General features: G+C 40.4%; 1 protein-coding gene across 1 annotated transcript in view; it reads right to left on the bottom strand.

Moving 5' to 3' along the window:
* LOC149449184 (LHFPL tetraspan subfamily member 7 protein-like) overlaps positions 1-13096 on the bottom strand; it is a 280876-nt gene that overhangs the window by 122294 nt on the left and 145486 nt on the right. The gene's annotated exons all lie outside the window — the stretch shown is intronic.

The raw sequence follows: 13096 nt of genomic DNA, 5'->3' as shown, positions 1-13096 counted from the left end.
CCTGAAGCAGAACTTCCATTGGTGCCACTATATCTTGTCATTATCCTTTACGATTGTTATGCTGGATGCCAGCGACATCATTTGGGAAGCCCTTTTTCTGGAGGAATTTGGCACAGGGTCGGTAGTCTTTCCCAAAGCAAAAAGTGATCTCCACTGTCTTGGAGCTGAGAGCAACCTTTCAAGTCCTACTAGCCGTCCAACATCTCATTTTGTGGAATCTTAAAGACTGATAACACCATGGCAGGAGCTTTTGTCAGAAAACAGGGCGGGACCCAGAGACATTCATTACTAAAGGAAATGGATCCAATTATGATATAGGCGCAAGCCATTCTACTTCACCTTTCTGTGGTGTACATCCCGGATCATAGCAATCCCAATCTACCAATGTTCTACTCGAGATTTAATTGTCAAAAGGTAATGGAGCCAGATTCTCTGATCTCAGACTGGCAGCATATCTCTTCTTCCCAGTTCCCCTCATTGTCAGCTTTCTGAGGAGACTTTGATAGAGATGGTCATGGTCTTAGCTGTTATTCCCAACTGACCCAGACAGCTGTAGTATCCTTTGCTTTGTCACCTGATCATAACATCTCTGCATTTGTTGGTAATACCAGACCTTCTGTCCCAGGGTTCCATATTTCACCTGGCACCAGAAAAACGTTGCTTGATGGCTTGAGTGTTAAAAGGCAAAGGATAATCAGATTTCAATGTTCTGGAGATACTCTCACGAAGTCCCAAAAGGACAGAACTAACAACAGAAATAACAAGAGTGTGGCTCAAGTTGCAATATTTTGCCTCTTCTCATTGGTTTTCTCTTGCTACAGCTCTGGTCAGTCATGTCTTGGACTGTTCTCCAGAGGGGTCTGGATATGAGCCTAAGTTTAGGCACGCTTACAGGACACATTTTGGTGGTCTCCACCTTTACCGGGATTCAGTTCACCTAAATTTTCTTTAAGGCCACTGTTAGACTTAAGCCTTTTGAAATGGGAACTACCATTAATTCTAGATTTTCTATCTTCAGACATTTTTGAGGAAGGTACAATATGTCTCTTTGGCACCTCAATTTGTAAACAGTTATATCTGCCAGAAGCCTTTCTGAAATTGCAATGCTGGGTTTGAACAGCCCTTCACGACCTTCTTTGCAGACTGAGTGGTACTAATCACTGTGCTGGGTTTCACCTCTAAGGTTGCCTCTAAGTTTCATATGAAGCAGGAAATAGTTTTGCATACATTCCTCTTGGAATACAGTGAGCAAATTAACCATCTGGACGTTGGCAGGTCTTTGAGGACCTACATCAGTGCTAAGTCTAACATCAGATTATCTCCTCATCATCCTAGCAAAAACAAATAAAAGCTCCAAAGAATTGAGCAGAGTCATAGTTTTATGCACAGTTAAAAACATAACTTTGGCCTATAAATATAAGACGTTGATAATACCAGAGGGAGTGACAGAGCACTCCATCCAGAGTGTCTCCAGTTCCTGGGTGGCAGAATGCTGAGTGTCTCCTGAAACTATCTGTGAGACAGCTACATGGTCTTCAAGCCATAGTTTTGTTTCATACTACTGTACTGTATAAAATCAGCTGCTTTACCTACTGTTTATTTTGGGAGAAGAGCTATCACCTCTTCCTCTACTCATAAATAAAACCTCTCAACATTTTCTCCCTGCTGTTTGCATGTTATTTCCTATGAGACTGCCAGCATGGGGTTCTTAGAAAAATCTGAAAATTGTTTTTCATACTTACTGCAATTTGTCTTTCCTGACGAGCTCCATGGCAGCATAATTTCCCTACCCAGGTTCAGAGTGAGCTAATTCTCCAACCAGGTTCAGCGTGTGCTCAAATTTATGAGCTAGGATCCTATCAGTGTAGAGGGAGTGTGGGGCCAACCTCTGATTGTACTGCTCTGTCAGAAAAGGAAAATTGTGGTAAGTATGGAAAAACTATTTTCTGGTTTTGTTGTTCTCGAAGTAGGGCTTTAAATGAGTTGAATAAGAACAAATTCATTGCTTGAATTTTCTTAACATACAGAATGGGAGGATTTCATCTTTGGTAATCTGGCAACACACTTTGGGACTTAGCTGCTTGGATCTGCCATCAACTAGTGATATCTTTGTCAGGTTGGCAAGACTTGCATCAGTCACGTGCCAAACGTCCTTATTACACTGGCCACAATACAATGATATCTCCATTCGCAGACAGATGTGTGATTGACCTGCATCCAAACACGGCTGAATAAAAGAGTTACTAAAAGCTTGGGTAACACCCTCCAGACAGGAAGAAGAGATTTTATGTACAGGCAGATGATTATTACGAGTTACCACTTCAGTAAAGGATGGGTTAAGAAAACAGCTAAATGCATCTCTCAGGTCATGTGGACCTCACCCAACACTTAGAACACAAGAACTTTGTTTTCAGGAAATCCTGTGTCTTCCTTCAGGCTGGTTGGCATCTATTTCTGGACTGTCACACAAACATCAAGGATTTCCTGGATGCTAAACAAGGTAAACGTATTCCACGTTTAGCTACAAAGTCCATGTTGGCAAATCTTATAATTTAGGAACAAAAATGCTATTATAACAACACAAGGATATAAACCAAAAACAGCTTACATTGAAAGACAAAAGACTGGATCCATCAGTACAAATACATTTCAGGAACACTACAATGTCTTTTATGAAAAAAAAAATATTGTGCAAATGTATTATCATTCACACAAAAGATGCAAATAATGCCCATGGGAATGCTTTTAATTAGTGAGAAAAAATGTTTTTTACAACAAACAATAACCAAACAACGTTCCACCAGATGAGAAAATATCCTACAAAGCAATAGCCGAACAATTACTTTATTGAGCACAGGGGGATGAAATGAAAACCACCCCATCGCAATGCTGCTGCAGTAAATAAAACCAATCAGCACATCAGCATTGTGTCTCCCTGAAGCCCTAAAACAATAGTTTAAAAACATCTGAAGAGAAAATATCTTAAGAAAACTCAATTTTGCCCCATTTGCACAACAGTTCTAGCCTTCCATGCTGTGCAAAAAATCCCTAAGGGCCAGTTCACACAATAGACACTCAGTCCAGATGCGTTTCCGCATGCATGTTTTTTATGTGTTTTTGATACATTCCAGTGCATTTATTCTGCTTTCCGGGAGTTTATTCCCCTTTGTTTTTCTTCAATTTAAATAGAGACATGTGCATGTGCGTTTTGGTGCATTCCAGTGTGTTTTTGATACGTTTTACTGCGTTTCAGTACAGTTCTGTGCAAGAGAAATGCAGCCTGTTCTACGTTTTTTTCTGCATCTGGAACGCACTGGAACTGCAAGCACTGATGTGAACTATGACATTGACAACCATATAACCTACCTTCTGTGCATTGGATGCAGAAAAAAGCAACTGAAAAGCATGTAGTGTGAACTGGTCCTAAAACTATTCCGCAAATGTTGGGTACTAGTCCAAGCCTAATCTGCCATTATATTATTTAAAGTAGAACTATAGGCAAAACCTTTTTTTTCATTTTGGATAGAGCAAGGGAGGGTTATAACCCCTCTTTGATTTTTTTTTCACCATTTGTATCCCATTGAGGAGATTTCCCTTCAAATGAAGGAAATCCCTGCAAATGCAGGGAATCCCTTGGGGATCTCCAGCTCACCAGAACTAGCATCCCCATTGGAAGATTTTTCCTCTATTACTTTTCTGGGGACAACCCAAAATTTGGGAATTTCTTTACTTTCACTTCCAATGATAATGGTACATATAGAGACAAATTGAGAGGGTGAAACACATTAATGGGGGTACAGACAGCAATCAAAATTGACAAGGGTTCTAATCCCTCTCTATCCAAAACTAAAAAAAAAAAATGTTGCCTTTAGTTATACTTTAGGTCGGTTTTACTGAACAAATACCACACAGGTCGATATTTCCATAGCTAAAAACATTAGAGTGGCAGTTGTGGTTTGTTGATAGTATTAAGCAATCACAGCGTTCAAAAACGTGCAGTCACACATTTCAGTAGATAAATTGTGAATCTAACTGAAATTCATTTCAGTCTGCATTTCTAAACCACAGTTAGTGAGAACTGGGAACTTCTAGGCATGTCTAAACCCCAAAACAAAATTGTAATATACTGTAGTTTACCAATTGATAGACGTGGTGGCTGCATTAGTTTTCTTTGTTTTTATTTTTCACTTTGTTTTCATCTGGTGATTCTGCCAGTAACACAGTTCCCGGAAGAATCAACAGGGATTTACTTGCGCTTATTGAGCAGATAGAACAAAACATATGTTTTATATTTAATAATTAACAATATTTGTCATTATATATTTAAAAACCAAAAGGGGGCAAATAAGAGAAGTTCATTGATAGGATTTAGCAACAAAATATTTGTGTTTTTATTTTAATTTAATTTGGATATATCAGGAGAACAGAGTGGGGAGTCTATTTATTTTAAATCACTTTTTTTTCTGATGGTTTATGTCTATTTTTAAACTTTAATGGGAACATCTGTGCACATAAAAATGAGAGCTGCCTTTGCTGGCTTCTTTATAAAGTAACTCCAGAACTCATTCTGGCTTTACTAGCTGCTGAATCACTGAACTGAAACAAGTAATCAGGCAGGAGTTCAGGTTTTTAAATATCACTGGATCAACTACTTTCACACTGGTCAACTGAAAAACGCATATGCATTATACTGCTTTTTTTGCTGTGTTTTTGTTGCAGTGTGTGGCTTTTCTGCTGTGTTTGTGTTGCATTTTTCCCCACTGGGCAAAGCATTTCCACAGGTGCATTGTTTTTTATGCACTTTCCATTTATTTCAATAGAGGAATACAGTTTTGATGTGTTTTTTTAACAAACATGCACCAAAAATGCAGCAAGCAGAATTTTTTCACCGCAACTGAAGCACAATGGATCAGTGTGAAGAGCACCATAGGATTTGAAGTGATGCAGTTTTATTCTGCTTTTCTTCCTTTTTTTTTAACTGAAGAACACACCAAAAGCGGATCATTGTGAAAGCAGCCTTAGTACCAGGTCAGGGAACATCTTCATAGTGAAGGCAAGGATAAAGATAACAGCCCAGGAGATTGCACCTTAACCTCCCTGGCGGTATGATTATTTCAGATTTTTGGTGCTGAAAGCGGTACCATTTTTTTGCATGGAAATATGTATTTTTTTTATTGTAGGCTGTAATTTTTAGGAAAAACTCACTGAAATCTGTCCGAACAAGAGTCTAGTAAACATCCCGGGTATGATAAAATTTGAAACACAAAATCATAATTTAATAAATAATCATAAAAATAATATAAAAATAATAAAAAATTTAATTCAATAATATAATCAAACCAAAAACACTGAAATGTGAAATAGAGCGCCAAGTTCGCACATTGCTGAGCTCAGTCGCAAAATCGTTTTCAGTTTCTGATGACGAATTTCCCCCACGAATCATTATCACTCAATTCTGTAAGTGGTTCTGATTTACTATCGCTGTTCTCTAGCTGATCTAAACCGCTTTTGACCTAAAGGGACACTTTTTGGACGCCATGGACATTTCTCAGTTTCCAGGCAGAAAGAACAGACAAAATGCAGGCAGGGCGCAGGACAAAGCACTAGGGACAATATGTATGTGAAATAGGTTGAAACAGCAATGTTTTACTGTGTAAAATGTAAAAAAAAAAAAATTACATTTTTTAAAATTTTTAAATTTCCGCCGCCGGCGACGCCCGTACGTCCCGACGTCACAGGGACAGGACACAGAAGCCGGATGCCGGCATCGGCCGGAGGAGATGGCCGGGGACGCTGCAGGGGACACATCGTGGGAGCGCAGGGTAAGGTAAGTGAAGAACACATGCCGGAGCAGCGCCGCATGTTAAGCCCGAGTGTAGCTCGGGGTTACCGCTTTTGGTACTGAAATGTTACCCCGAGCTACACTCGGGAATACCGCCAGGGAGGTTAAAGACAACGGATTTTATTGAAGCTGTGCCCAAAAAAGGTAAGCAGGAAGGGAGCAAAAGGATAGGCATCTGTATTGCCTGTAGGGTCCCCACAGCAGATTTTTTTATTTTGCCAGTTACTGGCTAACCATGCCTTATTCCACACTGTGTCTCTGTGTGGAGGAGGTGGCAGGGCTTTGCTTCCTCATGTCAGAGATGAACCTCGTAAGACTGGTGATTTGGTGACTGGTGGGGGAAAACTTGAGAAGCAGTAGACAGGTAGAAGAAGCACAGATCTACATAATTAATGAAGCAGAAGCAAGGAAATACATGCACTGCAGATGCTCAGGTACAGATTCCTCGCCAGCAAGGAGAACCATGATCGGCATACCAGTGATATCACCAAATCTCACTGTTCCAGGCACAAGGCCTTCCACACCGTTGTTAAACAGATATAAGGCTGTAACCACAGGTGTGCATAGGTTCATTCACATACTATGAACAGCACTGATTTGTTTTAGGAATTTAAAAAGTACGTAAACCTAACATTTCATATTGCTGAAGTACTTGTATGAAAAAGTATCATGTATTCTTTGTATTGCTTCCTTTGCGTGAAATAACTGGTATTCCTGCCAGTCTTCCTGATTTCCTATTAAAAACTGGCCAAAGTAAGTATGAGAGCACAGCGTGGTCAGCTTGCTAGTTGTGCTGTGCACTCAGCCTGCTCTCTTCCAATGATTAGACTTCTCCTGAAAACCTCCCTCTCCTTCACACACACTGCCCTTCAAGGGGGAGACCAGTTTGCTGCTGTTTCTTCTCCCTGAAATCCTTATGCAGCTGAGAACAGATGGTATGTGATCTCTTAGGGGAAAGAAAGGTATTTACCATTTCTGAATGTTCCTTATGGCATAGCAAATCTCCACTTTTTGAGTTCAGGTCCACTTTAAAGCAGATGTAGCTTTATAACACAAGAACAACTCTGGTAAATGACCCCGATCTAAGAACATTACAGAAAAATTGATTGGACATCACCAACACTGATAAAACAGCTGATTCTGTCTGTGATATTTACGGACAGATTTAAATCAGTTTATTGTTTTCCCATTTATATGGCCTTCTTTACAACCTAACACAGTAAAATACAATTACATTTATAGTAAAAAACAAAGGTAATGCAGTACGTTGACTTAGAATTGGATGTAGATGCATTGGTTTCTTTATACAATAAATCCACAACCTCCCTGAACCATCTACTAGTGATACTTGTGTTATTGCCCTTAGAAGAAATATAGCCTATAATGGTAAGTCTGACATTCTCAGAAGCTGCAGTTTCTAAAAACGCTGCCAGTCTCCTATGGGGTTGCACAGAGGTGAAGCTTAGTACAGTCTGTCGCAGCCTTTACTAATGAGCAGCCCAAGGCACCAGCATCTAATATAGTCCTGGCTCATCTACTCTATGAATTCACTACAACAGTTTAACTGTTTTCTTACCTACACATAAATCTTGGTTATAACTGCTACATAAAGATCAGGTGAGTACTAAATCATCAGGTGATACTTTTTGTATGAGGCAGTAAGGTATCTGGTATGTTGTGACCTTATGACCAATATACCTTAGCAACTGTTAAATGTAGGTTCCTTTCACGGGGGTGCTCTGTGTACTATTCCAGACTGAACCCCTGCTGAGTCGGATCAGAACAGAAACAGATGTCACATATGTAGCATCCATGTCTGTTCCGTTTTTTCATCCATTCTGTGAGGGAGGAAACATGGACCCTTGTAATTACTATCAGTGGCCAGATGTAAAAAGGTATAGTATGTCCAACATCCAATTGGGTCTGTAAAAGGGGACCGGGACCCAAATGTATTGTATTTGGTGCAATGAACCTGAACAGACCTGGATGTAAGCAGATATAAATGGACACACATCCTTTTACATCCAGCTGTCATCCATAGGAATACATTACAGTTTATTTCTGATCTGGCAGGGGCGGACTGACAACTCATGGGGCCCCCGGGCAATAGGGGATCATGGGGCCCCTGTGTCCTTGCCCAAACTGAAAAAAGACTATGAAAAAGGTACCAGGGGCATCTCATGGGGCCCCCTACTGACCCCCTGGGCAATAGGGGATAATGGGACCCCTGTGTCCTTGCCCAAACTCAAAAAAGCATATGAAAAAGTTACCAGGGGTATCTCATGGGGCCCCCTACTGACCCCGGGCCTTCGGGCAGTGCCCGGGTTTCCAAATGGTCAGTCCGCCCCTGATCATAGGTCAAAAATGGAACACTTATATGAAAGAAGACCTACTGAAAATGCTCTTTCAGATATTGTTTATTCTAAAATACAGAAGGGAGGGCTTAGCTCAACATTTAAAAGAAACATGAAGATTTGCATAAAGCTTCCTATATCATTGCAACTAATTATCCCTTGAAGGCAACCTTTGACTATGTATTTTTTCTGTTTTGCTCAGTAGGAATTGCCCATGCTTGTAACAGTCTTACTGCGTGAGCATAGGGGGACAGGGGCACTTTAATTTCTTTAAAATTGTATTTTATTTATTTATTTTTTTACACTGTCTCTTTTTTTTTTTTTGGATCACTTTTATTGTTATCACAACATCCCTTGTGATAGCTGGAGTGTCTTTACTGAGACATCTGGGGTCTATTAGACCCCAGATCTCTCCTCTACCCTTAAAAGCATTTGATAAAACTGAGATTGGTTTGATCAGATGCTTTCACAAGCCAGTAATGGCTTGTTTACATCCAAAAATTACAAAATTCTCATCGCTTCTGGTTTCTTATACCATAGAGATGAGTCCATCAGCCATCAGTCCCAGGCTCCTCGGTGGAACGGAAAAGTCCGGATAGGCACTGGAAGGCAGTGGGAGTGGGGGGGGGGGGGGGAGGGGAGTTGTAAAAGCAGTCTAGTGGCTATATAGCTGCTCAGATACATTATTCAGCATCGCTGGCCAAAAATGTTGGTTTACCACTGAAAGCCCAGTACTACTGTATGTGCCCCATACTCATTCACATAGGGTAGAGGGATCCCACGCTGGTTTTTTTGTAAAAAAATGGCTTTTTTTCCCAGCAAATTTCAAACGCCTGCAATTCTTTTGTTTAAATTCAGTTGTCAGTGGGGAATCCACCTGCTCCTTAACAACCATGTTGTTTTCTTTTTAAAAAACAGCCTTTGAAAGAACAAAACAGTGTTAAGCCAGTAACAATTGTATCCACCTGCACTTCGACTAAAAGGTACAGAAGCAGATGACACTATTTGCTGGCAACAAATATCAAGATTACAATGTTTTTATGCATTTTGTATGTAATGAATAGTGCTGGATTTGAACACCTGTCAGGAGTATTAGTGCTGTCTGTGCTCCCATTAGGAACATTGGGTCTCCATTTGACCTGTTTGCCGTTATCACCGTGAATAAAAGTGAAAGAAAATCCTGAATTTCGGGTTGTCACTGAACTGAAATAGAGGGGAAATGTTTCAAAGGGGTCACTAGTTCTGGTGACCCTGGGGACAACACAGGACTTTGTAGGGATTTCCTATTTTGGCTATGTGACAAAAAATAAAGGGAATACTCCCAGAGAGAAAAAACTGACAGGGGTCATATTATTATTATTATACAGGATTTATATAGCTCCAACAGTTTGCTCAGCGCTTTACAATATAACGGGAGACAATACAGCAACAATACAGTTCAATACAAGAGGGATAGGAGGGCCCTGCTCCTTGGAGCTTACAATCTAGGAGGGATATAACCCTCCCCTACTTTATCCAAAAGTTCCACTTTCATGATTAGGTTTAGATCTACATTAAAATTGTATGTAAGCCTCAATAAATAACTTCTCTTTTTTGCTTTGTTTTGGTCCATTAAATAATTTAATTGAATGCATTTAGTTATTTCAGTTTGAAATAGGCAAACAAAATAGTTGTTGATCCTGCCAGAAATCCATTGAGCTACTAACATCCTGTGTTCTCTGCCTTTGCTGTACTGAAATCTCAAGTTGTATAACCTTCCCTGCCCAGCTCATTAGTGTGGACTACAGAACACTTCCCCCTTACGTTGTGGAGATAAGTAGAGGGGAAGGTGTTTGTAGTCCACATTAGGAGCAAGCAGCCAAGGGCAACAGCACTGCTCATCTATAGATACTATACAGTTACATTGTTAAGTTGAGAAAAAAAGACACAAAAGTCCATCTAGTGCAATCAATAAAAAACATCATCCTAAAACAAAAAGTGTGTTACAGTCAAGAAATAAAGAAATGATATAGCAGCCACCCCATGTAAGGAGTGCCAAGCTGGCATATATTACATTTTGTTCTTGAGTTTAGATACACCTTCATTTACAGGTCATCCGTATTCTCTACCTAAAGTATAAATCTGACAGTACCACCTAGCAAGTCAGCGGTTTGTGATATATTTTGTTGGGTTGCCTGTGACATTTCCTTCTAGCAGTTTCCTTTCAGTGTGATATTTTTTCCTTTGCAGACCGGTCATTTTACGATTGCTGCTGTCAGCATGTCAAGGCGTTCCATCAAAAGCGATGTGGCAGGCTCCATGCTCTGCTGACATCAATGGGAGCAGCCTTCCCTTCAGGGCTAGCTCAGACCTTCACAGATAAGGCTGCTGAGTAACACGGTCTGCTTCCTAGGGATTTCAGCTATAGTAAAGGCCGCTCGCATATCTCGAAACACAGAATATTTACACATGTGTTGCTAATATTTTGTCTGGCTTTTACTGAACAAGAATTCTGGAAAGGCATATTTCGAACATTACCCAGTGAATGTTGTGTCTCCCATTTGCGCTCTGACCTTAATTTATCCATAATATGCTTTCTCATTAACCAAATTGAAATGGTAATTTGCAGAGCTACTTAGCGTCAGAGCTTTTAAGGTCGTGTGGCTTGTGGCATTCTGGGAGAGTTCGGTGGAGTCTGACCCATTAGCCTGATCAACACAGCCCAGTAAATTTTTCCCTTGTCAATAATCGAGTCCTTCAACCTGTTATTTATAATGAGCCGTGTTGTTTCTTGGTTAAGAAAAAAAGCTGAAGGGCTGAATTCTGTCATAATCCAACATCTTTTTCTTGCTCACTCATCTACAATAAAGGGGATGTCTGCCAAAGTCAGCAAGACTACAGACTGCTGCAGCTTTGGCAGGGTGTTCACAGCCTATTATCCAGGAAACGCCTGTGGCTGGTGAAAAGTTGGTGGGAAGACAGGGTGGTGGGCGCAGGGCCGATGCTAGACTATATTGTGCCCTAGGCAAGACCAGCTACTTGCCCCCCCCCCAAAAAAAAAACAAAAAAAACAATTATTAAAAACAGTAGAAAATATTAAATCAACAAAATATGAAACTGCTACATTTCTTTTGATTTGCAAAAATAAGTGCCATAAGATGCCACAACCACCAATATTAAAGTCAAAATCAGTGCCACGGATGGACTGTATCTGTGGCTGGCAGGGTGACAGTTGCAGTGAGTGGAGGATGATGGATCCACACTCTGACAGATCCCAGGCTGGAATTCCCCAGGCAATGGGAGGAGATAAAATGCTGTGACAGCAGGCAGCTGAACTAAGCGATCCCACACAGTGCCAGATCCGGCGCAACACACCACCACCAACGCTGACACAGATCAGCAGGCACTAGAAGAGCAGGCTGTGGGATCGGATGATGTCATCACTCACTGACATATTGCACATGTGATGGATGTCCGGCCGACCGGGTCACACTCACACAGACACAAGACACCAGAGTTAGACATTACCTTCCTCTGCAGGCACAGCTCCACCCCCTGCTAATGTGCCCTAGGTGGCTGCCTAGTTTGCCTAGTGGAAGCACCAGCCCTGGCTGGGCGGTGGTAAGAGGGCAATGTGGAGTCTGTCACTGTACGGAAGGATGTCTGGCCATTACAGCGCCCACACAAATATACTTGCAGATTTAATTAGAATTTCAGTGAATTTATTTGTAAAACACACATGCAGATTGAAATTTGATGTTTAACTAAAGGCAAAACTTTTTTTTTTTTTTACGTTTTGGATAGAATAGAGGGGATTAAAACACTTTTTTGTGTCATATTAATACAAACAAAAGAAATAAACATGAGAAAGCCTAAACATTTGTAATTGCAACAATTTTCTGGGCGAAGTGGTGTATTATCTGACAGAAATGCAGAGGTGCTAATATTTTTGGCCATGACTGTATGCGTATATGTTTCAGAGAAATCCTGCTACTAGGTCTCAGGATGCACTTAAAACAGCATCCTGTAGAGGGTGTAATGAAGTTTTTCATGTGCTCTCATCTCAAAGGCAGTGGTGTGCAGGGGTAAGTAAAGTTGGTTTGCTCCCTGCCAACAGGTTCCACTAAGTCTCGGTTCACACTGCTGCCCCAAGGTGTGACTTCAAGTGCGACTTTTCATTTTGAGTTGCTTGCCACTTGATGTGAACTTCAGTGTGACTTTCATGTGATTTTCATGTTTTGCAACTTTGGCTTTGGCCAATCATACAATACGGAGTGTGACATATATTCTGGAACTTACAAAACCCTCTGAAGTTGCAGCCAAAGCTGCAAATATAACACAAAGAAATTACTTTTATGACTTTAGTGATTTTAACACTGCAATCTATGGTACATATGTCTCAAGGAAGAGGCCGAAAAGTAATGCAGGAATTATTTTATGGATCGCTGCTACCTAAGTCAAAGCAATTAAAACAGCAGCCATTGAAATGAATGTGTTTTGACTTTTCATGCAACTTTCTGTATCACACATCGTAGCAAGTTGCATGAATAGTTGTAGCAATGTGAATCAGGCAAAGGAAATGATGGTTATTGGACTCTTCACTTAAGCAAGGGACTGGATACGTCCCACTGAAAGAAGGACTATGACTCAAACAAACCTTCAGTAACAGTAAATTTACTCCATTTTAAAATTCCAATCAAGCCTCCACAATGAAATATAGCATAGTTACAGTTCATATGCCTGCTGCACACTCCTTATAGATGCGCACTTACGATAAAAGTGATACATACTCTGTACTGTAATTAACCAAAACTTACAGCCATAACAATCTAGTTTTAGGACACATTTTTAAAATTTGGGTGGATATCTTCATGGTTTTTTTTATTTTCTCTGAAGCTGATTTAATTGTAAATGAGTGGTA

Source organism: Staurois parvus, unplaced genomic scaffold (assembly GCF_062004578.1).
Source record: "Staurois parvus isolate SC_StPar_1 unplaced genomic scaffold, SC_StPar_1.0 ptg000635l, whole genome shotgun sequence".
Classification (NCBI taxonomy): domain Eukaryota; kingdom Metazoa; phylum Chordata; class Amphibia; order Anura; family Ranidae; genus Staurois; species Staurois parvus.
This window is presented reverse-complemented; position numbering and strand designations above follow the sequence as displayed.